General features: G+C 44.4%; 1 protein-coding gene across 7 annotated transcripts in view; it reads right to left on the minus strand.

Annotated features, from left to right (window-relative positions):
* Positions 1 to 26,834, minus strand: part of KIRREL3 (kirre like nephrin family adhesion molecule 3) — a 551,606-nt gene that overhangs the window by 432,740 nt on the left and 92,032 nt on the right. Inside the window, exon 3 of one of the 7 annotated variants that reach the window (XM_067751513.1) lies at positions 18,381 to 18,501. The exons of 5 other annotated variants lie outside the window; for them this stretch is intronic. The gene's annotated coding sequence lies outside the window, so the exon portion shown is untranslated. Of the gene's footprint in view, positions 1 to 18,375; positions 18,502 to 26,834 lie in introns of all 7 variants that reach the window. One more of the 7 variants, XM_067751512.1, reaches the window with a different exon arrangement.

Below are 26,834 nucleotides of genomic sequence, written 5' to 3' on the forward strand. Positions count from 1 at the left end.
TGACTGCTTTTTTTTTTTTTTCCCAAAACTGCATTAAAACTTTCTTTTGTAAGAAAAACGAGGGAAAAAATATCAATAAAGTATGAAAGGACATGAAAAATGCATTTTAACCTGTATATATATTTTTCTAACACTGCAATTTTTTAAAGCTCTCTGAAAAAAAAAAAAGTCAATGTGATTCTCAAGGAAAAATGTAACACAACCCTGAATTCAGGAGCAAAGGAAAAAAAAAAACCCTCTGAGAATAATGAAGATGTGAAGACCTGACCTAGTAATTTGAGGCACGGTTAAAAAATGGCATAAGCCTTGGCCACCCTCGGGACTGGCAGGTCAAAGGGTGTGTTAAATGTGATGGGGAACAAATTCTGCTTTTGGATTGTTCAGCATATAACCATATTAAAGCTTTTAAGTCTCCCAACTCAGTGAAATTACTCCCAAGGGACGAAGTGTTCCCTCGTGGACCTCACTGCACTTCTCTTTTCTCCCGCAAAGAGTAAAATAGCACAGCAAAGAATGAAGACATCTTTTACAGGGCTCAGGTGAAAAGTAAAGTGGAAAAAGAGTGCGGGTTAAATACAATATTGAAGATGATCTCTCCTAAACAGTGTATCTTTCTTTCTTGCAGCTAAGCAATCTTTGTCAATTACAGGGCATTACTCCACAGGCCAACTGGCAATTACAATGGCATCTTTCTTCTCATCAGTGACAGCAAAAGGAGGAAATATCCTGAGTCTGGCTAAATGTAAAGTGGGAGAGTGGAGCTCATTTCAGAGGTAACGTAGAGGGAACCTATAACCAGGATGCAGATGCTCTACGCAGCTGTTATGCAAAGAAACCCCTGCTCTAAGAGCTGACGTGTTTATTTAGATTGGTGCTAAAGCCGAGTTAATGCCAATTTCCAGAGAGGATTAATATACACTGATGTGGAATTATTGAACCATTATACACATCTGGAAATGCGTGTTTTAACTGTTTCTTTTTTGTAGCTGCCAGCTGCACTGGGGAAGCAGCTGATAAAGTTGCCATTGCTTTTTAGGCCCCGATGAATCGATGTCATGCTACTGGGATAACTATAGGCCCTTGTGATCAAGACCACGGCCCTCACCCACTTCTGACCCTTTCACTGCTCCTCTTTATCTGTGTCCAAATGTCAGCTTCCCATCTTCGTTTTCAAGATCAGCCTGCAACCTCTACCATGTCTCCCCGCTTCTCTCACTGCTAAACCACTTTCCATGCAGGCATAAGTTCTCCCAAAAGAGTGGAGAAATAGCCAGAGAATCAAAAGCCTTTGGATTTCACTTAGATTTTTGCGGTTCATTCATTTAACGTCGGTACAGTACCGAGTGGGTCATCCAACAGAATAATCCTTTGGCAAAGAGACCACTTGGATTCATGGTAAAGACCATTTCAAGGCCACAGTTGGTCTCATGACCCAGAAGTTTGTATCTCCAGAGACCTACACCACCACATCTCTTACTGAGTGACTGGCCCATCTCAGGATAGACCACTGCCCCATGCTCCATCTCAGCTGTTCAAGGAGGAAGCTGTGGTATTTACTGGGAAGTGCTTTGCCCAAGGAGACCCCTTGAGTAGGAAAGTCATCTGGCCCACCCTCTCCTCTCTGTCCCTTCTCCGTGCCTACCCTTTCTCAGATGGAGGCTGATCCAGATGTGCAAAGCATCCTAGGAAAGCTTTACCTCTCTGATCTTGGCTGTAGCTGTAAGGAATTGCTCCTCAGTAATTACAAAGCACATGACAATCAAAGTGCCTGACCGATATCAGCCATAAAAGCAATTTATGTTTTGAGATTCTGTTGGTGGGGGCTTTCAACAACTATTCGTTTCAACCCATCCACCCCTACCTTTTGCTCCCTAGATATCCAGCTGTTCAGAGAGATCCCACTGAGGGAACATCAGTCAAACAGTCCCTTTGTCTCGGTTCCCAAGTACCCTGCAACCATTTGTGCTTTCCTCCAGAATATACCTCTTTCAGCGCTACATCAGAAGAGCTCTTGAAAAGCTAACAAGAACCAACATTTTAGATTCTACTGCTCGGCACTTCAGCTCAAGTTACTTTATTGTAAAATTAGATGTCATTGTGAAAAGCATGGATATAAATATAAGAGCAAAAGGCCGTTTTCCTAACGTGGAAACCAAGGTAACAATATCCTATTTTTCCTTGTCGTCAGAAAGTTCTTTTTTTTTTTTTTTTTTGATAGCCCAGCCAGCATAATGCACTGCATATTTACACTTGGCATTAAATAACTATTATGCAAAAGTACTCCACAGTAATATCTAAGTATATTTATGGAAAGCTAAATTATATTGCCAAGTTTATTTTAGACCAAGGAAGCCCCTGGGAAGGGATCTTGTGTATTTTAAAGAGTAAATGTAAACTATTAAATAGAGAGAGACTTTGTGGAATGTAACACATTCTACCTAGGTAAATCACAGAGCAATTACACAGTAAACTTTTCTTTGATGAAGCACTGAAGTGATGACACATAATTACTTTTCCAATGTGCACCGTGTGTTTATAAAAATGTTAATGCAAGCATAATAACAGGCTGTATGTTTGCGCCGAGAATGTCAGAGCCATCCAACTGTCAATCACATCTGAAAATAAAATCGCAAATAAGCAGGCAGCTGGATAACAGAAGTGACAGCCAATACTCACTCAGCTGACAAGTACTTTGCTCCCTCCACCAATCACAGTGTCAGTGTAATGTACTTAATGGGAGTGTATCTTTGATTAGCCGGAATGGGACCAAGTGGCATAAATGGGCTGAACTTTGTGTGCGGCCGCCTCTCCCTTCTCCTCATGCTCTGCTAATGGGACCTCTCTCAGGTGCCAGCTGATCCCATTTCCCTTCTCCGAGCTCCTCCAGAGCCGTGCCCTTGTCAAAGATTGCAGAGCCCATGAACAGGCTGGCACGACAAACACTCAGTTCAGACTGGGCCGAGGAGCCTAGTTCAGAACAAACCCTACTATGCTTCCCTCGGTCACGGTCACTGAGACAGAAGGTCCTAGGCTAAGACCTGTCTCGGCAATTGGCTGAGCTGTTTTTGCTTAAAGCTCTTAATGCAACTTTAAAAAAAAGGGGTGCCTGGTTTTCAAAAAACGAGTGTCAAAACGTCTGGGGAAAAATGTATTTATTGCTTTGAACTAAAAGTAGGATGAGCTAAGCAGCGCTTGGAGAATAGAAGATCCACTCTGGAGCTTTCCTGGGGTGTGAGAGTGGGCGGGGTCCAGTCCTAAATCGGCCCCTGATTAGGTCATTTTCCGTATCATTTCTTTGTACTCTGGAACATCTGGGGAATGAGTACTCTAGTTCTGGAAACTTTCTGCTCACCCTGACTCATGGACCCTTGACAATCTCTGAGAACACTTTTCACTGAAGGATCCTTTCAAATGTATCTAAAAATTGCCAGCCACTTGTTAAAGTAGGAGCAGGTGCATAGCTCACCTTCTTCCTGAGATCAGGAACTGCAGACCTCCTGTTCAGTACGGGACATTTTAGAATTTCATCCTGCTAAGGCACCGTAGGGTGGGCTGGTGGGCGTAAATCTAACCCCATAGTTACAGCGTTCACTTCCCTGGTTGACTGAACTCAGAGCACAAATCATACCTGTGTATTTGCATTTTGCTGTTATAAAACACTTGGCTGGGTTGTCCACCCTGCCCTTTGTGTGTGTGAGATTGTAACCAGCGGAAGTGCTCTGGTTCTCAGCACAAAGAGAAACTGGGAAGGGAGGCATCCCAGCAGAAAGCAGAATGCAGGCAGAAACTATGTCCCTAAACCCTCTGCTTGTCGGCAATCTTATTTCCATATTTTTCATGCTTTGTGGTGATGCCAACAAATGATGCAATGGCAAGAGCCATCCTGGATGTTCTTGGCTGTCTGAAGTGCAGTGAAGAGCTGATTTTGCTCCCCTTCTGTGACTCCCTGACTGGTGGAAAATTTGCTATCACATGCTTGGACTGACTAATGGATGCATTTTGAGTGGCAGCTTTCCAGTTCTACAGAAACTTTAAAAGTCACCCAAACAAAGAAACTTTTGGAGTTCCTAGGTTCAGGGTCCATGGATGCAAAGCCCCTCACCTCCCTGGATATGATCTGTTGGACATTTGATGACTATGCAGGAGAGACAAGAGGTGAGAGTTTAGATAGACCTCAAAGGTCTGCCCGCTGAGCCCAGCTGCTAACACCCCAACTCAGCATATATGCATGCTCCCCATTAGAGCAAATATCCTTATAAGTAAAAAACCTCCTCCTGTTTAAGTGAAAGTCCTCAGGGTTTGTTACTTTACTTTTTTCTCTTCCAAACAGGGACTGAATCAGATACTGAATCAGGAGCCTAACATCTTGGCAGTTGAGGAGATAGGAGAATCATCACGTGTTGTAGAGAGTCATGGAGAAGCCAGTAATCATTAGGAGGAAAGCAAGGCAATGTGCGACGGCAAAGCAGGTCACCAGGGTGGTGAGAGATATCTCCAAACAACACAGCATTTACAGCCCTTCACAACCCGTTCCCACCCATTGCTTCTACTCTTGCTTCCTGTCACCTTCCTCCCTGCATCCTGTCCACCTACCTTCTATGCACACACAACTTTGGACTGGTTCATAAGTGCACGGTCACCATCACAATTTCCATAACGCTACTCATGCTGGCACCTTGGAATGCCCTTCACTCGTTTTCCCACCTGGAAAATATCCAACACTCTCTTCAAGTTACATGATGCGTACTTTTTCTGCAGTGAAGAATTCATTGCTCTCTCCTTAGCATGCTCATACACCTCTATTTTAGCATTCCCATCCTTACATAGAGTTTTCTTTTTCCCCACATCACAATATAAAAATCTCACGGGTAAGCATTAGGCACCAAACTTAGGTTTGGAATTCCAAAGCTGAACACAGGTTGGCTTATGGATTCGTGAAGGATGTTCCAAAATGCTTGTTGGTTTGAATTTATGATCCAGTATTAGAAAGCGTGTTGTGTAGAAGAAGGGCCATTACATATTTATTCAGAGTCAGAACTGGAACTGAGAGGGGAAGATGGACGCTTTGAATCGGTACAAAGACCTTTCTGATCATTAGAGCAGCTTCAGTGGAGGTCTCTTGAAGTCATAAGCTCCTTATCTCTGCAAATATAAAACTGGAGGAAGTGTGCGCTCCCTGGGAGATGGCACAAATGACTTCAGTGATGCTTATGACACATGTCAACCTTAAGATTCTATGAAGCATTAGGCCTGTATAGATGAACAAACAAGCGTTCGTGTCTGCCAGTTTAAAAACGTTCTCTAACTGCAGTGGAGAGAAGCCCTAGGATGACTGCTGCCCCTTAGAACTGGACAAAAAGCAGGGCAGATTGGAACGACCTCGTGATGCATTTCTTCATCAGTTTTTTCCCTCAAACTTAGAGGGATTTATTACAAACTGATTTACCTTTCAGTGAATAGAATAAATATTTTTCCAAAGTAAAAAAAAAAAAAAAAGTTCTCTAATACTACGTGGTTCTCAGCGTGTATAAGACTCACTTGTGAAGCTTGTTAAAATCCTGGGCTCCACTACCAGAAACCCTGTTCAGTAATGTGGAGGCGGCCACTGGGAATTTGCATTTTAAACAGTCACTACAGATGATGTTGTTGGAAGTAGCTCTGGACTATCATTGGAGAAACACTGTTTTAGAAGGTGCCAATGAACAGACCCTAGACCACTTTATTCGACAAATCTCTCTTTATACTGACATGAAGTCGACCCAAGCTTCAGGTATCTCCCAATACATGAGTGTGAAAAGTTTACAGTTTGGGCTCCAAGTCCAAGCACAGAGAGGTGTGTAGGTCTACAAAGCCAGGCTGTCAGGATGCAGGGAGGTTGTGTTTGGAGAGTCTTGAGGAAGGCTGGGCAGGTCGGTAACAGGCACATGTACAAAACTGATACAGGTCGCGCATCTCTGCAGCCCAGGACAGCTCAGTGCTCTATGGGGGAGTGTAACAAACGATCGAGCAAGCAAGGGTCATGACCCAGGAAACTAATTAGTTGACCAGCTAGATGACAGATTTTGAGGCCTATTCCTAGAGAAATGAGACAAGGAGATTTGCAAAGGTTGTGGGAGAGCTCAAAAGCAACGATGTCACCTCTCCGCAGAGGCTAATGAAGTGGAAAAGTTCATCTAGAAAAGCACAACAAGCACATTTTAGCACAGAGGTGCAGCGGTCAGTCAATATGAGAAAGACAACCGGGGGTTGCTCGGCAATTGGGTTTCTCCAGATTAAGACAATTGACACAACATGTGCAAAGTTTAACAGCATCCGGGGTTTATAATTTAACCCAACCTTTTGTGAATAGATATTGGGTGAAGGGGGCAAAAGGTTAAGAGGCTAGGATATTGTTTTTAAATAGAAAACCCTTCCGTGGATTTAGTGTTAATATAGAAGCCCCCACCCCCACCCCTTCAGATTGGGCAGTGGTAGGGTATAGGGTTCTTTCAAAGGCTGTTAAAGCTTTGAGTAGGGGAGAGGAATCTGATGCCAAGAGATGACCATGGGTACTGCATTCTTCCGTCCTGGACAACAGTCCCGCCATTTTTACATTTCAGCAGTGAGAACGATCTCAAAGGCAGAGGTGTGTCAAGTCTGAGAAGATTCACGTTCAAGTAGGAAGACAGTGGGAAACATAAAGAATCTCAGTGTGGTGACATCTTTGGCAACGCCCATGTTGGTCTCATTCATAGCACAGCCTCCCCAGAGAAAGGATGGAGGCATGAAAATGCAGCCTATTCCCCAAATGGATATTCTGAGAACTTTTCAGGCACGTTCTTATCAAATGTATTGCATTTCTTAGAAAAGACAGCTTAAGGACAGATCATCCTAGAATCCCAGCGTCCCTTAGATCTTGTTAAGTTTTGTTTGCATTGTGTGTGAATGCATTAGTCATTAGCACCATCATTGCCAACACCACCATCATCGTTAGCATCATCATCTCCCAACGGAGAAAAAACCAGAAATACTGAATCTGCCTTATTATTGTCTTGCAGGCAATTCTTTCATGGTAACTGAGAGTCCTTTCTTTTCTGAATAAGACCGTATCAGTTAGGTGGAGCCCAGAGCAGAGGGCAGCCAGCTGGCTCCGGAGCTTTCTCACGTTGGATGCCTCGGGCTGCTCCATTGTGCTCATTCATTCTAGGGTATTTGGGGCTTTGAAAAATAGGTCTCACTTTTCTATTGGGCAACAAATACTTTATCTAAAAAATTATGAGGCTCACAGGGTAAGCATGATTTCGCCACTGTCTGAATCCACTGATTACGGGGTATTGAAGCTAATCAGTAAAAATAAGGAATGGGACTAAGAAATAGTTACTTTTCTTCACCTGTCCAAATCTGTTTCTCACCTGAGTTCTGTCTTCTCTCTCAGCCCTTGCTCTCCTCTCTTCCTGATTCTTACACCCTTTCCTCTTCACTGTCCTTTGACATAGCTTGTCCCCATGCTGTTCCTTCTAGTCCTAACGAAGATGTTAAGTGGTTTTGACCCATTACTACCATCAAGATGGTGGTGCACGCTAGATGTAGAAGACGCAGAAACGTGGTCTGGGTACAGCCGTGAAACACACAGATGCCAAGCATGGCTCCCTCCCTGATATCAAAGTCCTCATTAATATCCATTCTAAGCAACCCCTGTCTTCCCCTTCAGAGTCTCCCCTGAGGTCTAGGTGCACGGGTACATCATGTACCCGCTTCATTTGCATTGCCTCAGCCCTCGCTTTATCACCTACCGGTGCCAACAAAAGGGTCTTGTTCATCAGAGAAGAAGTGGGGCTCACTTTTCTCCCGAAAGATGAACTTTTTTCTTAAACTGAAGGTCTTCTGCCTGAAAACGCAGCCATGTTTCAGCATTACATTCCAAAACAGGTGATGGCTAATTCAGTAATTAGTATGCACATCTAAATCTGTGCAGCCTCTGTTGATCTCTCCATTACAGTTAGTGGGTCCTCTGAAGTCTGCAGTAGTTAATTAGAGCATTATTGAACAGTCGGGCTGGAGAGCTGAGCGCTGCCATCAGTGGACAGCTTGGTCCCATGCACCAAATGCTGGGCTGGGCCTCGACTGGGGAGCACCCGTCTGCAGGGTGACCCAGTGCCAGGAGGGCTTAGATTGTCTTGAATAACTGACAAAGGGGCTGGAGGGACGCCGCTTTTATGAGCAGAGAATAACGGTCACATTCTTTATTCTGTCCCACCTCTTGACAGGAAAATTCACAGTCCAATGGTGATCCGTTTCATAAATGTCTCCTCGGGGGAAAAAAGAAACCTTCAACATTCAGAAAAGAGGATAATGGTTCCAAGTGGGCTCAGGAAAGTCAAAATCTAAGGTTAACACATGAGTTAGAGATCATTCTTCCTGCCCTGCACTGCTTCACCTTGACTAGCCTCCCAGAAGACCTTGGGAAAGGCAGAGTGATGGTGGAGGGGGGGATGTGTAGGGACCCATGCAAGGTGAACAGGACACAAAATTATAGAAGGCAGTTTGGAAAAGGTGGCCTCTGAATAATTGAGGTATCGTGTCATCTGAAACAACTGAGTCTGACTTCCCAAAACTCTTGATAATTGCCCTGGTTCAGTTTTGAATGTAGCCCATGAATATTAGAACAAGCATGCACTCATCACTCTAAGACAAAAAGACAGCATATTTTTGTTGGTGGAACGGCAGGTGATGCTTTGGGGATTGGAGGCTAAGAAGAAAGGAGCATTACTGATTATGGTCACGGTCAGTGTGCTTTCTAGGGAGGACTCTCCTATCTGCCCCAATTTAGCTTCCATGCTGTTATTTTTCCAAATTCTTGAAGACAAAAGGGTCACCGCTCTTTCCTCAGCAAGGAGTGAGGTATGCTTTTCTGCAACCCATCCATCACCACAGGGAGGGGATGGGAGAGGCAGGGATCTACGCTGGTCCAATGAGTTGGTTTTCATTTCTCAACCTCTCTTCCCTGCCATCCCTTGACACCCCTAGGGTTCCCCAAACCTGGCCAGGAATGTAAAGGCAGCAGAATGACACACACATTTTAAGAGTTTGAAATGAACTTCATACCTCGGAGATACTGCGGGTTCGGCTCTAGACCCCTGCAATAAAGCGAACGTCGCAATAAAACCAGTCACACCAATTTTTTGGTTTCCCAGTGCGTGTAAAAGTTATGTTTACACTACACTGTTGTCTATTGAATGTGCAATAGCATATGCCTAAAAAATGTACATACCTTAATTTAAAAATACTTTATTGCTAAAAAATGCTAACTATCAGCTGAGTCTTCAGTGAGTTGTAATCTTTTTGCTGGTGGAGGATTTGAATTACTGTGAGAATTAGCAAAATGTGACACAGAGACACAAAGTGAGCAAGTCCTGGTGGAAAAATGTCTCTGATAGAGTTGCTCAACACAGGATAGCCACAAACCTTCAATTTGTAAAATATGCAATATCTGCAAAGTGCAATAAAACAAGGTTTGCCTGTGTTGGAGATGCAATTGGTAGAGTGGAAAGGAGGCTGCATTTGCCAGGACCTAATCCCCACTCAGCCACCGGGTGACCTTATTACGTAGGTCACATTACTTCTCCCCATCACATCTGAAAAGTGGGAATAGGCATAACATTGCCTTCAGTGGAGGTGAGGTCACCCATCTCCCTGGGGATGGCGTGAGTAGAGAGAGTATGGGAAACAACGTTAGAAGGTAGAGAATTGGTTCTTCTCTCTACTCTGTTCAGTGAGGGATCTTAGGCAAATCTTTCATTGACATGGGCATCAATTCCTCTAACCACAAACAGGAATCCTAGAAGGATCTATCCTAAATATCCCACAGAACCAAGGTGAGGACTAAATGTGATAATTACACGGAAGTACTTTGAGATCTGCAAAGGGCGACATAAACAAATGTTTAGTACTGGTTGGAGTGAGGCAGATGTGTGATCAAGTGGGCTGAACTGATTGCCAGGAAGCTAGGGAGAAAATTTTGAGAGTTTGGGATGCTAATGTAGACAGCAGCCACGAGGCTGGCATCAGACAATTTACAATTTGGAGCTCTCTGAGGTCTGCAAGAGGCTTTGAAGTGCAGGAGCTCCCCCACTGCAGTTCCACTTGGCTGTGCTGTGAGTTTAAAGGGCTCTTACCAGATTCACACCAGGCTCTCAACTGATCAATTCCTATAGTAGGGAATAGCGTAGGAGAGCACATAGAAAGTTCTAGGAATTTCGTCTTGATCACCACTTTCTCCTCCATTGAAAAGGATGCTTAAGGGCTTCCCTGGTGGCGCAGTGGTTGAGAGTCCGCCTGCCGATGCAGGGGACACGGGTTCTTGCCCCAGTCCGGGAAGATCCCACATGCCGCGCATGAGCCAGGGCCGCTGAGCCTGCGCTCTGCAACGGAAGAGGCCACAACAGTGAGAGGCCCGCGTACCGGAAAAAAAAAAAAGGATGCTTAAGCATCCTTTTTAAAGGCTGGGCCCCAAATCAGGTACTAGACGTCTTTACGTCTCATCTGTTTGAGACTAGGATGCAGTGCCGAGGCTCTCCTGATGTCCTTCCATCCTAAGATGTGCTATTTCAGGATTCTATGAGTCCCTATCAGAAATTCAATCAATAGATAATAATTAGACTCTGTGGTGCCAATGGAGGTTTACTAAGCATTAGACATCAGACGTCCATCATTTCAATTAAACAAAGACTGAGTGCTGACTGTTTGCTAGGCTGGGACAGTAGCACTGACCCCTGTTACCTCTCCAGGGATTGAGGTTGAGGAAGTCCATTTGTGAAGTTATCAGTACGTATATACCTGGGCTGTTGTTTTCTCATGTTGATATTCATGACACCCTGCGGGGTAGGCGGAGAAGATCTTATCATCCCCACTTTACAGATGAGTACACCACCAGCCAGAGAGGTTAAGTTGACATACCTAGTAAATGCTGGAGCCAAGGTCTAACTAGGGGTGTGTGTTTGTTGTAAGAGGTTTATTGAGGTCTAATCAGCATACAATAACGTGCCCGTATTTAAAGTGTCCATTTGATCAGTTTTGACATGTATTCACCCGTGAAGTCATCTCTACAATCAAGATAATGAACGTTTCCATCACTCCCTCCAAAGTTTTCTCTCTCTCCCTCCCATTCAAACAACTATGTGATCTGCTGTTTCTAAAAATGAGTTTGCTTTTTCTAGTACTTTATGTAAATGGAATCACATGCTAGGAGCTCCTTTTTGCAGGGCTCCTTTCACTTAGCATAACTATTTTGAGATTCATCTAACATTGTTGGGTGTATCAGTAACGCACAGCTTTTTACTGCCAAGGTGTATCCACTGTATAGATGCACCACAGTTAGTCTTGATTTGATGTTCAATGATATTTTTTAACTGCTCCTCTTAGGAAAAAGGGGAAGAAAAAGTCAATTCCCTCTACTCCTCCTCCAACTGTAGATAATAACAATTCAAGTCTGCTCCTCAAATACTTCCTAATTAAACGGACAAACGTATCGGAGGCTGCACAGGCCTTCAGAACCCAGCAGCGAGAGCATCACCGTGTGTAGGTTTTACTGGGACTTGCACATCGAGACGACAGCTTCTTTGCTTGCAGAGGAGAACGCACAGAGGCATAAACAATAGAGAACTTTGGAGAAATTATGAGAGCAATTTAGGAGTGGATAATTAGATATCTTTTGCAGGGTGTTTGGGAAATTAAATTAGCCTTTTTTTTTTCAGTGAAGGTTTTGGGGGGAACACTTCATAAAAAATATCCCTGTGACTGATTATTTTTCTAATATCCTCTGCCTTTCTTTCTTGCATATCCAGGGAAGTGACACTTTTTGCCCTTAGCGGTGGCAGCCAATCATAGCCTATAATTGCATTCACTGCATAAATTGTCAGTGTCATGAATAATAAAATTAGTTTAAATAAACCCCCAGCTACAACCACATGTAACTATCTGGTGGAGGATCCTCCGTCCTTTCATTCTAGGGGAAAGGGTCAGTATATTTAAATTTATCTCTGTAGTTAAATTCTTGAATTAAAATGAAGATATAATTATTAGAGGCAGAGGGCTGGGAGTGGAGGGCGATGCTTTGTGGTGCTCAGCAGCTTCACGAGAGAACTGGCCTCCCACCTGGACCCAGGGAGTGCCTGGTACCTACGAGATATGGCCCTGACTAGCAATGATGGTCCAGGAAGGGTTTGCATTGGCCCAGTGGTCTCGGCTTTCCCGCAGGAGGGTCTAGAGGGAGAAGCATGGGCTCCAGCACCGAGCACTTCTTCACGTTCCTGCTGTGTCCTAATGAAATGTCTCCACGTATTACCCGGTGGCACTAAGATACTTCTGAAAACTCTACCCACTGGTCTGGCACTCTGATCGTCCAAAGTGCTGGCCAGTTTTCGGTGGAATCTCATGAAGAACTCTCCCATTGAACAGCGATCAACTCCCTAAGGTTCCTACTCCCTGACTGCACACAGAGGTGCCTTGAGGGTTTCGGAAATCCCAGCTCAGCTTCTGTGTGACAGGGTGACTCACAACCTCACCAACCTTTGGGGACTTCATTTGGATGGCCGAGCAGTTGCCCTCAGCTCCTCTCTTCCTTTACAGACCCTGCTCAAAAGCTCTGCCTTCTTTAGACATTCCTCAAGCTGCTGGGGTGAGTAAGACAGGAGCCGGCAGCCCCACTCTTAAACTCAGAGCGCCTCTAGTTCACAGCATGCTCGTGCCGGAAGGCCATCACCATCACCGTCCTCGTGGTGGCTGCCTGTACCCTGGGTTCTTCCAGCATCCTCCTGACTACTTTCCTTAACACAGCTTCTTCTGGGGTCATGTGATTTCCCCAAACACAATGCTTTCCACTCCAAACCCAGCCCCCTCGACTGAGCCAGTCCTCAGTCTGTCTTGCCTCTTCTGTCCCCCACTTGCCTTATTCCGTTCCTGAGCCCACTCCACTGACTTTACTTAATGAGGTTTATTGTTTGTGCTTAGGGATTTTCAAAGCCCCATCACCCTCTTTGAGTCCGCCCTCAGATCTTCAGTCTGCCAAAGAGGTACGCTTTTGAAGCTCCCTTCATTAATTCAGTGCCCAGCTTCTGCATTTAATGGCGCATGGATTTGAAGCATACATAAGCCACAGTGGAAACATCTGAGAAGAGTCCCAAGATACTGCAAATTATAAAGGCTGATTAGGAAATAGCATGGTGCTCTATCTTCTCCTGCCTTAGAACTTTATTCCTCATATCAAAAAGATTCTGGAATATCAAAATATCACTGTCTGACTCTGATAATGACTTCCCAGAGTTTCAGACATTGGTGGAACAAAGATTTAATTTTAATTATCAGCAGCTCTGTTTTTTTTTTTTTTGTTTGTTTGTTTGCTTTATCTTCAGTACTTTTAAAGGACGGGGGAGCTGGGAGGAAGCACAGTGAGGGGGAGGAAGCAGGTGAAATAGCAGCGCTATGAAATCCTGCTGCTTTTGACAGGTCCCACCATCGCTGGATGGAGGGACTCCTGGGCTGCAGATGCAGAAGGTTCTCTGCCGCTAGTCTGTCTTGCTGCACTAACACTGTCAGGCAGCAAATGGCAGGAGGCGACCCCAGAGAAGCCACGTGGGCTAACAATCAAGGCAAATGCACAGACGCCGGAAACCACAGGGAAGCAATTTAGCTTTGAAATCCAGCCTTGACCAGCTGAGTCAGAGAAGAACGGCCACCAGGACCTGCTGAGCCTAGAGCTATAGCAGTGGTGGAGGTGATGCTGGAGCAGCGCTAGTGGGCAAAAGCTAACCCCCTTCCCCCCTTCATTGAGGTCCCTGTTATCCCTGAAAGAGGAGCACGATCCTTGGGAAGTCTAGCTCAGGGGAAGGCATCTTATCTAAGACCACCTAAGAATGTCTGCAAAAGTAAGGCTGGGTTTGACGTTATTTAGGGAGTCACCTGTTACGGATTTGGGAGCAGTTGGCACTCTTCACTTTCCTTCCACCCCGACCTGGAGACAGATCACTGAACCGTGAGGCCAGGATGCCAGTCCCGGCCCTACCAGCATTGAGGTACAACCTGAGGGAAGTCACAGAGCCTCCCAGGTCTTCAATGGCCTTGGTGATTTCCAGCCATTTTTTAGCAGTGGAAGTGTTTTCTTCTCCAAATGAAATTTTAAGTGCAAACTCACTATATAAAATAGCTAAGAGGGGCTGGTCTGGTGGCAGGAGGTCCCAGCATGCTCTGTTTTTCTTGGTCCCCCTCCTACCCTGCTGCCCCAGCAGAGGCTGGGGGACCTCGGAGCACCCCAGCCCTCCTCAGAACCCACCATGAAAACAAAGCTCTAAACTATTTTTACAACGGCTTCTGGCTGTAATATCTAGGACTTGATTTTAATCTGTGCCATTTAGGATACACGCAGGAGGGGCTCTGAGAGAGGCACAGTGACAGACTTTTTTCTTGGAAAAATCAGCTATCACTTATCTTTAAGCAGGAAAAAGAAATGACAACCCTGAGAAAATGATTTCCCTTTCACAACTTTATTATGAATGCTGAGCACAGCTAGAAGCAAGGCAAGGCTGCGTGTGTGTGTGTGAGTGTGTGTGTGAATGTATGTATGTGTGAGTGTGTGTGTGTGTGAGTGAGTGAGTGTGTGTGTGCGTGTGGTTTGGGTGGGTGTGGGTGGAGGGCCAATACTTTTTTGCTATTTTGGTGTCATCTGCAGTAACAGGGTAGAGACTGCGGTCAGATCTGAGTTTTGTGCCCCTGGCACTGCGTGCACGTCAGCCCCGGCATGGTAAAGGGGCTGTGAATCTCCTCACACCCCATGTGAGTGCAGGGAGCCCACTGGGTCTCCCGTGTGAATGTCAGCTGGTCTAGCGGACAAAAACCAGCCCTGGACACAGCATACTGCCTGACATCGCGGCTGTGGGTCTGGGCTGGGCCAGTGCTGAGTATTCTAACTGCCTGTTTAGACACGCTTTCACTATCTCCCTGCACAGCTGTTTGCATGCCGGGGAGGGATTTTGGTACCATAGTAATTTTCCCCTCTTGTTTGGCATCCCTGAGTTCACATTAGAGAAGCCCAGGAGAAGAACCATGTTCTCCAGAGAAGACGTCAGCATTTAGGGTTCATGCAGATAAATCCACTCACTGACCACGCTTCCCCGCTTCCTTCAAACCACTCAGAACAATTCAGATAAACACTTTTTCAAACGGCGCTTCTCCTATAATTTCACTTCCTTTAAAAACAGTGATGGGGTTATGTCTGTCGCCCTGGAACGTCCATCATGCATTTATTTTATCCAGCTCAGTGCTAGGCAGCAATTAGCAAAGGTAACACTAATTAGGTTTTACAATGTAATATGTATCCCCCTAAACTTAAGTCATACATTTTAAGCTTCTAATGATTGCAAGGTCACTCTGCTATCCTTCATAATAGCAGGGATGCTAATGAGTGCATTTGGTATGCATGGGGATGCCCCTGTTTCCTCTTGGGACTTATTAGCATTTACTGGGGACACTTTACTTAATTTGTTGCTGAGCTCATGCCCTAAACAGAACCAGTGAACCAGCCACCTGAAAGGCTAGAAGTTTTAGACTCTGGAGGATTTGACCCTCTTGAAGCCCTGGCTATCTGGGTTATTATGAGAAAATCATTTGTTTTGGCCTGGACTTCCAAGTCCCACATCCTCTTTGTCTAATTGTCTCAGCCAGCTAACCATTTCCTACCTCCAACTGCACTTAAACTGGCTCCTTCCTGCTAAGAAAAATGTTATATTATTAAACATGTATGTTATAAATGCCTTAACATTCATAGTTTCAGGTTTTGATCATGTTGCCAGGATATTCTAGATACAGTTACTATTTCTAGAATCAGTTTCTGTTTCTTAGACTGTAAGCTCTCAGGAGGTAGAATGCAAACCCATGAGACGGTCTCTGTACATGCCTGTCCCAGAGTCACACGTGACTCAGTGCTCTGTGTGGGCTTTTGGATGCTGAATGAGGTGGTAGGAACGCCAATGATGAACTTCAAGGAGCCTCAGCAGAATTCTCCCCAGGGTGCAGCTGCAGGAAGTCATGACAAAATCTATTTCCAGGCCTGACATGCCTAAATCATCACGTCTGGGGCGACCTCGGAGGATGATGTGATTTTATTGGGAATCAAGCTTCCTGTCTTCCTTCTAAGGGAGTGAAAGGAAGTGATGAATTGAGGTTTATATATGCAAACTAGAGAAAGCTAGGGTTGTTTTAATTTATGTCTTCGCTCAGTACAGTAAGTATTTATCCCAGTGTAGGGATATAGTGGTGAACAAGACAGGCATGCCTCCTGCCTCTTGAGCCTGTATTCCAGTGTGAGGAGACCACAGCAAGCAGCAAATTCCCTAACTGATTCTTCATTTTTAATCACACTAAGTAAAATAAAGAGCTATGGGGTGCCATGAAAGAAGAGATGGCCCGATCTACTCATTGGGTCCAAGGGGGGTTCCTTGAGGAAGTGACGCTTCAGCTGGGCTGTGAGGGATGGGTAGAAGTTGTTAGACAGACAGGAAATGGAGAGAGAGTAGCATGCATGAGGGTCCCAGGAGAAAAAGTAGCAAAGAGCTAAAAGAACAAGAGGAGGGTGGTACCAGCTGAGGCTGTCTGGTCAGGCTGGGGTTGCAGCAGGGAGCTCTCTGCAGACCCTGCCACAGAACTTCATTTTTGTCCTTGGCCATTGGAGGCCACTGGAGCCTTTAAAGCAGGAAGTGACGTGATCCTTCACCACCACCGTCCCTCCAATATTTTCTTGACCAGTGATCAGATGAGTTCTTGAGCTGTCTAGGCACTGAGAGTGGGAGATATAAAATCATTCATATCACACTCCATCTTCTCTGGGAATCTACAGGTGTAGGGCTCCAGAGCTCTCTGTGAGAATCAACAGATCAGCATGGGAAAATTTGAGCTTCAGAGGAAGTAACTCCCAGGAACAGAGATTCTCAGATATTGCAGCTTGCCATCATTCCTAGTGCTTCCATGATAGCTTCCTCCCAACAAGGAGCATCTTTCTTGTGGGAGGAAGGGAAAGAAAAGCAGAGCGGGCTTGAGAGAAGAGGTGGGAGGAAGGAAGAAACATTCAAAGCAAAACTTCTGAGAAGCCCTTGGAATTTTCCTGCTCTCCCTTTAAGAGAATTACATGCCAGATCCTGGAAGCGGGAGATGAGCCCCAGGTCTTAGAGGGAGCGAGGGTCTGAGTTATGACTCTTCTGGTTACTGAAAGACCCTGTGAATAGAGCGCCAGGTCCTTCCACCTCTGGAGCAGGTGGGGCATGGACATTCGTTCCATCCCTGCCTTAAGCCTCCCTTTTACAGCCTGAAACAGAACTCATCCTGTCAGGAGCCCTCAGTAGCCACACGACCCAGCTGCCCCCATCGGGCAGATGCCTCAGACCCCAGACGATAAACACTACTTTGTACCACACGCTTAAAATGACATCAAGAGGAGAAACTGCAGTGGCTTTGTCACCAGAGCGAATGGCACATTCTCATAGCCAGATAATGCAGAAGCACAGTGCATTTGTAACAGACAACGAAAGGATTATCCCCCATTCATTTCAAAGCACCCTTCATTCCACTAAGGGATTACATTTCTCTTTACTTATCTTGCAAATGGCTTTTTTTATTCTTGTTTTCTCTGAAGAGCACACGCATGGCTTATGGCAAATATAAAATGTAGCTGGGCCTTTTAAAAGACAAGGCCTCTATTAATCACAGAGACGTGATTCTCCAGGATACCGTGACTGCTCTAATCCACTGCCAGGTGGTTGGATAGCTAAGCAACTAACCCCACAGCATCCAAGGCAGACCTGCCTCCTTGCTAGTCTGCGAAGGGGAAAATGAGCCCTGAGAAAGGGCAGCATCTCAGAGCAAAGCTGAGCCAGTAAGAAGGCTTCGCTGAGTTCTCCCAATACTGGGCTTTGGGCTTTTGAGCGGGCTTCACGGGCTCTCCTCTACACCCCCTCCAGGTAACCCTGGTCCTTGCAGAACCACGGACAGGCATGCTTTCTAAAGACTTCTGCTCTTTACTCGGAATGGAGAACACATCAAAATCTAAGAAGCAGGCAGAGTGAGGGGCATTCCCAGTGGACGGAATAATGGCACAGATGCCCTACAAAAATATGTGGGTCCCATCGGCGGCCTCAGTGCCCTCCATCCAGGGTATGGGAGACTGTGTGAACTGGCCAGGACTGTAATGCCACCCGGAGTTCTGACTCTGCTCAGACCCCTGGGGGAGGGGTGGTGCGGTCAGTAATCTCTAGCACTTGAGAATTCACTCTCACCATAGGTTTCATCTCTGTGTCTGTTTTCCTCCTGATTTCTTATCCAAGCACATTTTCTCTTTTGCTGTTGTTTACACACCTTACCCCCAATCGCATTTAGTACTGCGCTCCTCCCAGGGCTACTTTCATAAGCATCACCATGGCTTCTGTTTGATGCTTCTGGCTCTGTTCATTTGTTCTTCTAGGACTTTGCAATCGCAGGACCCTAGGAAAAGGTCAGGGAAGGAGCTGCAGTGAGTAATGGGCCCCAAGTGCCTTTCTTGTGCTGATCTCCTCCCAGCATGCTGCGCCTTGACCTCTTTATTTCTTGTTTTTGCAACAATCCAAGTTATCAGCCTAAGAAAAGTGCCTCACAAATATGGACCGCAAACAACTTCATAACTAAAACAATCCCTTCTGGCCACTGGACCAGAGGAGCACCGGTGCCCCCGCTGGGAAGAGCAGAAATTTGGCCCCAGGCCTACCAGGTTGGGGGTGGAGCCTTCCTCCCAGGCTGATGGGAAACTCCAAGATGAAGAGGTCAGTCTTGGAATGAGGCCAGCCCTGGATCACACAGCTTAGGAAGGCTTCCCTTGAAGGTGCTCAAACCCTCATAGAAAATCAGAAGCCTTCCCCAAGTGTTCTCTTACTTGGGAAAAAATAACAAATGAATGTGCAAGTCAATTGGACCCCAGCGTGGCCTATAATGGGGGTTAGACCTCTGTCACTCACCTATCGAACTCCTAACCAACCCCACTCCCTACCTCACTGCCAGTGGGAAGGAGAGTGAAATGCTGCTTCCACAGAGGGTTAAATTTACAGCCTCCCCCTGTTTGTGTATAACAGAACCATTAGGATATTTTTATTTCTCCTCTCTCCGTGTTGCACAATGCCACATCAAAGATACATTTACAGTGGAGCTTATTTTCTGAAGATGGAAAATTTGGTTAAATCTCTTCCACTTTGATTTCATCTCCAGTTTCAGAAGAGCAGCAGTACAACAGGCAGCAGCAAAAGCCCATTTTATTCTCATGAAAAAAGAATTTAATGATCCTCTGATATGAAATTGATCCTCTGATAAGATGGCACTTGTGGGCTACTTTGACAGAAACATTAAACTAAGTGAGTCTGCACATATCCACTGATGTATGACACCTCCAGTTGCAGCTGGGTCCAGGGAGGGCACGTAACTTTGCCTCTCCTGAGGAAGGGGGAGTAGATGCCTGGGTTGTCCAAGCCCATCAAGCACTATCGAGTCACTGAATTCCTGCAGCAGTAGAGCAGTCATTATGAGGCCTGCAGCTCAGAAAAGTTGGGGAGTTTGAACAGCTGCCCCGTAGGCCCAAGTGTTCCATTTCGGGCAACCTCAGGTTGTTGACCCTGGTTCTGTTCTTTGGTGCTACTCCTTCCTATCTTGTGGACAGTTTAGAGTAAAGATTTAACATCAAAGTTATCAGTAATGAGAATAAGTGAAAGTAACAATGAAATGCTACTTGTACCAATTAGGTAAACAAGAACTAGAAAAGTGGAGAATACCGAAAGTTAGTGAACATGGAGGGGAAACGGAACCCCTGTGAACTAGTGGTGAGAATGTAAACTGGTCAATTATTTTAGAATACATCTGGCAGTACTTAATACAATTATTTATCCTAAGACCCAGAAATCTTGTCTGGGTGTATGAATGCCAGAATTCTCAAACAGGTTCATGGTAGTGGGGAGTGGAAACAGAAGCAACCTAAAGATCCAACAAAAGGGAATGGCTAAAAAAAAAAAAAAAAAAAAAAAGGAATGGCTAAATACAGCTTCATAATTGCATCAATTAGAGAGAATAACTGGGTAAACATGAACAATAGCAATTTTTAAACATAGAGTTGGGTGGAAGAAGAAAACAGAATTATATATGTGGTACAATGCCATTTAGGTAAATTAAAGTCATTCACATAGGAAATGCTACATATTTACATATATATTCAAAGACATATATTAAACATAGAATAGTTACCTAGGGGTAAAGATAGGGAAATAGGAGCAAGGACCAGAAATAAAGGTAAAAAAATATAGAAAAGAGAGTTCTTTTTAAATGGGTGACAATGTCCATTAGGTGAGAAATATGATTAGCCAAAGTCTTCATAGCTTATATTCAATTAAAAAGATAGCACATTAACTTAGAACATGGAGTATGTAAATTCCAACATAAATGGTGATTCTGATTATTACAATCCAGGCTCCCTTTTCCAATGGTCCTCTGAACCTATGTATCTTGTACAATCAGTAGGGATGCTGTAAGACGGGTCATGGGGCAGGGATTCAAAAGCAGGTGGAAAATCTCTCCCACTTCTCAGTTCCCTGTGACTTTAGGTAGTAAAGGCTGACAGAAGGTAGAAGGTCAGTTAGACTCAATTACAAACTAACTGACCCACCTGGATGGAAAGAAACCCAAGAGATGTTCTACATTCTTGTAAAATGGAGATTTCTTACATATATGACTCCGATTCGGGAAGTGCATTGACTTTCTGACTTGTGGATAACGATCATCCAGAGAGGCTGATGGAAAAAGAGCTGGTCTGGATTCTTTACAGCCTTTCACTCTGCAGATGTGAAGATAGCTAAGAAGTAGATGGAGGTCATCCAAGCCATGTGCACTTGTAAAATGTGACCCAGCAAACACAAAATCTCTGATAATAGCAGTAAAAAAAGAAAAAAGTGTCACGTACCCTAACTGACAGGAAAGGAAAGGAAAGGAAAAGAAAGGAAAGGAAAGGAAAGGAAAGGAAAGGAAAAGGAAGGGAAGGAAATGAAAGGAAAGGAAAGGAAAGGAAAGGGAAGGGAAGGGAAGGGAAGGAAAGGAAAGGAAAGGAAAGGAAAGGAAAGAAAGGAACGGAAAATGAAAGGAAAGGAAAGGAAGGGAAAGGAAAGGAAAGGGAAGGGAAGGAAATGAAACAAAAGGAAAGGAAAGGAAAGAAAGGAATGGAAAAGGAAAGGAAAGGAAAAGAAGGGAAGGAAAGGAAAGGAAAGGGAAGGGAAGGAAAGGAAAGGGAAGGGAAGGGAAGGGAAGGGAAAGGAAGGGAAGGGAAGGAAAGGAAAGGAAAGGGAAGGAAAGGAAATGAAAGGAAAGGAAAGGAAAGGGAAGGGAAGGGAAGGAAAGGAAAGGAAAGGAAAGGGAAGGGAAGGAAAGGAAAGAAAGGAATCGAAAAGGAAAGGAAAGGAAAGGAAGGGAAGGAAAGGAAAGGAAAGAGAAGGAAAGGGAAGGGAAGGGAAGGAAATGAAACAAAAGGAAAGGAAAGGAAAGGAAAGGGAAGGGAAGGGAAGGAAAGGAAAGGAAAGGAAAGGGAAGGGAAGGAAATGAAACAAAAGGAAAGGAAAGGAAAGGAAAGGGAAGGAAAGGGAAGGGAAGGGAAGGGAAGGGAAGGAAAGGAAAGGAAAGGAAAGGAAAGGGAAGGGAAGGAAAGGGAAGGGAAGGAAAGGGAAGGGAAAGAAAGGGAAGGAAAGGGAAGGGAAGGAGCGGAGCTAAAAGTTAGATGTGAAATGCTGATAAACTCTCTGATCCTGGAATTATAATGGTGCCTACTTTTCTCCTTCCATCTAATCAATCTGCAAGAATGTAGTGGAAGACAAACCTTCCTCAAAGTTGGAGCACCCCTCAACCTCTGCAAAGCCATGCCATTCTCACCAACTGGCGTGTCTGACCAGACGAATCCTAGGGATGAGGGAAAGATGCCATCAAGCAAAAGTGCTGATTAGGGAGGCTGATGAAGCCTAAGGCTAACAAAGCAGCTATTCCTGAAGTTCTATAATATTTGGTTCTATTTAGTTCACCAAACCTGGCCCAAAATGTGTCATGGGGGCCTAGTGGTTGAGTTTTACATATTAGAATGAAAAAAAAAAGAAGCAAGTAGAGACCCTGGAAGAGGTCCTAGACATATGGCATCTTCTTAGAGTCTTTCCTGGAGCTCAAGTCTCCTTCTACAAATCCCAAACTGCCCTTCAGTTAAGCAAATTTGCTGGGAGGGAGGGAAGCAACAGTGTGCCTATTAACTGCTTGCTGGTTGGTGTTTTGTAAAAGGAGGAGTCCATTGATAGATCATTTTCTCTACTCTTCAAACCAGGTGTTTTGCGCAGTGGAGATACCCTGCCAGAGTCAAGGAGCTACAGGCAAGTGTGTCTGTTCCCAGGTGTGTCAACACACAGCTCTCGCGTGTCTAATTTACACCAAGTATGGAGCCTAACACCAGAACACTAATCCCTCAGTTACCGATTGCTTACATTCTTCAAACCAAAGACCACTTCATCACCCATGCTCAAAAAGAAAGTGGATTCAGTACAACTCAGGTTTCCTTGACTGCAGAGTTCTTGTATGTGAGAAATGCCGAGAAGCATAGGAATAGAAATGACAAGAAAAGAAATACTAGAAGTCTATTGATGGCAACCCAATAGGAATGCATATTCATTTGCCAATAATGCATTCCCATTCCCTTTCCTTCTGCAAAGGGTTAAACAAAAAAGTAATTAAACAATAATTTCTTTATAAGTGCTGGACTTCTGAGGCCTGTTTTCTCTGTTGGAAAAAAAAAATAGATTTAAGATAATGGCCCTATTCTCCTCAGAATAACTTAAGCTCAGAGATAAAGAATTCCATTACCAATGCCTTTCAGCAAGACCCAGACATCCTTTAAAGTCAAACTTTAAAGTATAATGTGCCGTGATCTTGTTGAAATCTTTCCTGTAATAATATTTAAGTGATGGGCAAGGGTATCAATGGTTCAGGCAAAGTATTGATTGTATATCTTCAGGGCTGTTGAGCTCTTCCAGAGTATTTCGTTGGAAGGAATGCATTGCACTTATTTAAAGACACTTTCAAAATAACTGCAAGTTAAGTCAAGTAGCTGATTTTTCTTGGAAACTATAGGAAAAGAGGGCAAGTTAGGAGAGGAGGGGAGAGAAGAAAGGGACCTGGAGGAGACTCAAGGTAGAAATCAATGGCAAAGACCAAAATATGGAACCAACAGAGAGTTGCTGGGATATTGGCTCAAACCAGTACACGGTACCTGCTTCAAGTTACAGATTCTTTTTAGTGTTCGGTTCTCATCATTTTTCTTTTCTGTGGGAAAAGCTGACAAAGGATTCATCTTCACCCTTGTGGCAAGAAGCCGTCCACTTTCCCTTGGGGAGCAGGGGGCTTCTCGAAGAGGAGACAGCTAGTTGCTAGTCTGAAGAATCTGCACAGTCACAGCAAATCAAGCCCCATTTTCTCGGGAAGGATATGTGGAGAGTCAGAGGACACTCAGGGTCAATTCGATCAGCAAAGAAACGGGATGTTGACTGGAGAAAGAATGGGTGATGGCTTGGGTCAGTCATAAACTTGCAGGGAACCTCTTTCGGGGCTAAAAGCCCTTGATACCCCATAAGGTCATCTGAATTATGACCTTACTGGGTGTCTAATGCCATCAGATGATGCTGACAAATTACTGACCAGCCCCAAGCATGGATTTGTCATTCAAACTCACCTCCCCTACATAACTATAAACTTTTCGAGGGTAGAGACTAAAAAAGTCCTTTTCTCACTTGACGGTCTCAATAAAATACATGCATCTTGAGGGTGCCCAGTGCAAACTCTTTCAATAATTGGTTGTCCTCCTCGAAGCAAAGAAACAACCAATGAGTTTGCCTGGCACTGATGCCATCTTATAATTCACAGCTGTGACCCCAGCTGGTTGCCAGGTGGCTCTTGGGACACCCCTACTGCAGTGGGAAACATTTTAAGAGCCTTGGAGCAGAACCTCTGCAGCCCCATTCTTTTCCCCCACAGGACGATGAGTAACACCTCCAATGCCCAGCACTCTGGGGTCCACAAAGCACATTTTGGTCCCTGGGTGTCACCCTCCAGTCAGAAACACCCACAGAGCCTTGGTCCAATGGTGTTACCTTCATGGAGTGTGCACAGAGCTCTGGGGCCACCTAAAGACACTATGGTTGACCCTGGCAAGGAAACACCCACTTGGTGGAAGGGTCTACATAACTGACAAAAGAGACCCAGTTCCGGCCAGAAGGAGCATACTTTTGTGTCTCTCCTATAGAGGAAGAGTTTCCTTCCCATTGCTTAAAGTTCCTGGCTTACTCTTAGCTTGATTCTTTGGGTCAAGTTAACCTATTTGAAATATGTATATACACACATGTACATGTATGTATGTAATATACATTCTCTCATGACTTTGAAGTGTGTATTTCATAAAATTAGTTTAAGACTTTACAAAAGGGAATTCAAAAGAATGTACTCCTAACTATAACTGCCTTAATGCAGCAGATTTGTTTAACGTACTTGGTACTTGCTGTTTGTCAGGCAAGGTGTTAATTCCTGTGGGTACAAAAGTGAAAGGCACACTCCTTTCCCTCAAGAGTCCACAATCAATGGGGCAGATGAGTGAGAAAACCAACAACTACAATGCGGCGTGTTAGGAAGTGGACAGATGCTGGGCAAACACTAGGACGCGGCTCCCTTCCGATGTCCTGTATGGAACAATCTAGTTTGTACATGCCTATCATTGTGGAAGAGATGCACTTTTGTGTTCTATTTTCCTCCTACCTGTGTTTTAATCACATTTCCTTCTGAGGCTATGTAGATGTGCCTTCCCTCTCTCAGGGAGTTTTTCTTTAAATAAACAGAAATCTCGTTACCAAAATACTTCATCCAACATCTCTGTCTATATTTATTTCATTACTTCATCCGAATAATCATTTTTTTAAAGGAAGCCCAGGATTCTTCAACCTTGTGAAATAAGCAAAAAATAGTCTCATCATTCAGCCAGCAACATATTGTACCTCTGCCTGTTGTTTTCTAGCTTGTCTAATTATTCCAGAAAGAATAGCTATGGGATACATCCTCAAATCGGCAAATATGCTTTTGATTTAAGAAATTATTATAGGAAAATGCTGGAAGCCTCGTAGTCATCTTTGCTATATTTAGAGGGAAATAATGTCTCTCTGTAATTACCATTTGGTATGAGCTTTAGGCATTCATGGTTTTCTTTTCTTTCTTTTTATTTAATAAAGTTTTTTTTCCTCTTTTTTCTGGGTTAACAATGCAGGGATCATAGTTGCACAATTATTAAGAAGAGGCCACTTAAGTTCCACCCACCGTAGATATAGTGTCTGTGTTTAATTAGAGATTAAAATTGAGGAATTGAATAATTGGGGTTGCTAATGAATTTGAGAACTCAGCAAAGCAAGGAACGCTGAGCATTTTTCTGGCTTTGCTTTTCTTTCTCAAACCCTTTTTCATTTCCCCCTATTATCACACTTCTGGACCTGACTGCTGAGTTTATTACTACTCATAACCCTGGCCTAAGTGGAAACAAAAAAGCTGCAGCCTCTGTGCTGAGCTCCTGGAGCCATTCAGTCTATTGGATTTATGACATGTCCAGAGGTTGTGATTGCAGGAGGCTGGCAATGATGGAAATGAGATATATTGGGCCACCAACACTTTCTGTAATCACCTTAATAGGTCAGCATGACAATGGATGCTGCCAGCTGGAAAAATAAGAAGATGGTCTTACCAAAGAAATTTCCAAATTATCACCAGTCCTCCTGCCACCTCCTCTAGGGAGACTGGGTTATTTGGGCACCTTGATTTGGAGGCTCACATCAGCTTCAGGTGCCCAACAATGAACGTAGTCCCTTGGTTCACCCTGGAACAGAATCGACCCTCCCCAAGGTGACCCTATAATAGACCTGACCTGGGTAGACAGCATATTTCAAGCCCGGCCTGGAGGTAATTCTTGAGCAGGGATTTCTGCATTAGGAGGCGGCTGGATTATAAGACCCCGACGGTCCTTTGCAACTTGAAAATACTATGATTTTATGAAAATGGCATAGAGCAAATTGCCTGGCTCTAAGAGGACCATCCCCTTGGAAACGTCTTTTTCATACAAAGGCAAAGCTTTTAGGACTATTTTTATCTGTTGGACACTGTACTTCAGATGATACGTTTCAAGCTTCATTTGGCGCAAAATCTAGGTGGTTTAAATCAAAATTCAAGGTAAACATCTGCATTTTTATGGCCAAAGGCCCACACATTTATGATTACTTGCTATTTTGCTGTTGCCGGTTAAATTGTGCCTTGGTATTTACTGCGTCTCTGACGCCAATCAGACTGATTACTCTTAGGGATATTACAGTTGATAAAAGAGACCTGGTCTGAAGCAACATCAACAGAACAGACTTTCGGTCACAAAGTCTTTTGTGAATAAGAGGTCATTCCTAATAATATTTCCTTAAAATTTCTCAGCCACGCTTCTTAGCTCAGCTGCTGATGGCTTTCCACTGATGACTCTATATATATGTTTTTGACAAGCAGGGAAAAAAATCATCTGTTTTATAAGACTGTTCTTACTTGGGCCAAGAAAATCTGCCCCCTGCTATCATTTAGCACATCTATAGCTTGGGGGGGGGGAGGTGGTCAAGAGGGGGAGGTTTGCATAATGTACATATTTAATCTTTCCTTATCTATTTTTAGTCCACGTTCACTCCATGTTTGTAACGTTCTCTTTGCATCTGTAAGCATGG

This window comes from Pseudorca crassidens, chromosome 9 (assembly GCF_039906515.1).
Source record: "Pseudorca crassidens isolate mPseCra1 chromosome 9, mPseCra1.hap1, whole genome shotgun sequence".
Classification (NCBI taxonomy): Eukaryota; Metazoa; Chordata; class Mammalia; order Artiodactyla; family Delphinidae; genus Pseudorca; species Pseudorca crassidens.